We start from the raw sequence: 1,426 nt of genomic DNA, 5'->3' as shown, positions 1-1,426 counted from the left end.
TATATATATATATATATTATAGATTGTTTTATTTTCTTTCATTTTTTAGGACCTCAACAATTTATTGAAATATATTTCAATTATGGCTGTCGATTAAAATTTTTTAATCTAATTATTACAGGGTGCTGCGATAATTAATTGCAAACTAAATTTGGCGGTGAAAATACAGCCAAAAGACAATTTAAAGCTATTATTGTGTTAAATATTTAGGCTACAATGGCCTAACAAAGTATGGAACATAAAAGAAGATAATTTGAGAAACATCTCAGTATTTTTTGTTCATGCAATGAAAGTCACTAGTGACCAAAACAGCTTAGTTACCAACAGTATTCAAAATACCTTCTTTTATGTTGTGCAAAAGAAAGTAAGTCATCCAGGTTTGAAACAACATGAGGGCGAGTAAATGATGACAGAATTGATTTATTTATGGTGAACTATTCCTTTAATGTTTATTAATTAATTAATTTTTTTAATGAATGAAATGATACTCTAAACAAGAAACTAAAACTACCAACAGATGGCGTTAAATGTCTTTATGAGTCGATTCGTTCAAACAGCTGATTCATTCAGGAATGAAGTAAATGGCTCTGTTTATGAATGGGCTACTGATTGGTTCACACGATTCGTTCAAAACGTTCAAAACACCGCTGTGTTGCTCGGAGACGCACAACAATTCTGCTGTGGTTTTTTTAGGTAATATTTTCGTAGGCAAAATTGAACAAAAACACTATATTGTGTTTAAAATATTGCACAATATTAACTTATTTACTGAACTGTTGTATAAAATCACATGTGCACTCCAGTGTTAATTTCGTCAACGACATTTTTTTCACTGACGACAACAAGATGATAAAGAACTAAAACTCTTTTTGAATGACAAAAACTATGACGTAAATCTATTGACATTTTCGTCAACGAATAAAAACGAGACGAAAATGTTAGGGAGGGACGATTTGGGAAGAGATTAATTCAGAACGAATCTGCTGCGTGGTTCCAATCTCCGTGGTTCGGAGGTTAGATGCGTGCGTACATATGAACCGGCGGGACATGAGCTAACATACACTTGCTGCACGTCGCATAAAACTTTCAAAAATGTCAATATGTGGGAGTAAGAGAAGAGCAGACATGGATAAATCTGACGACGCAAGAGAGAACTCAATTTGGTCCCGTTTTCTGAGCGCAGAGACTGAAGCATACACACGGAAAGCGCGTCGCACAGCACGCGAGTACTCTTTCGCGTCGCATGAACGGAGAATTACACAAATGATGTTGAATTGTCCATTTTGACTAGTATTCGCGTAAACACAGTAGATTACGTCTTAAGTGAACGTAAACAGTAGGGAGAACGTGTATCAGTACATTGCATCCATTGCAGCTGTGCATTCGGTTTTAAAGGGACAGCAGCCTAATTTAGTTGCTATTGTCC

The sequence above is a fragment of the Sinocyclocheilus anshuiensis genome, unplaced genomic scaffold (genome assembly GCF_001515605.1).
Source record: "Sinocyclocheilus anshuiensis isolate Anshui unplaced genomic scaffold, SAMN03320099.WGS_v1.1 scaffold1189, whole genome shotgun sequence".
Lineage (NCBI taxonomy): Eukaryota > Metazoa > Chordata > Actinopteri > Cypriniformes > Cyprinidae > Sinocyclocheilus > Sinocyclocheilus anshuiensis.
This window is presented reverse-complemented; position numbering follows the sequence as displayed.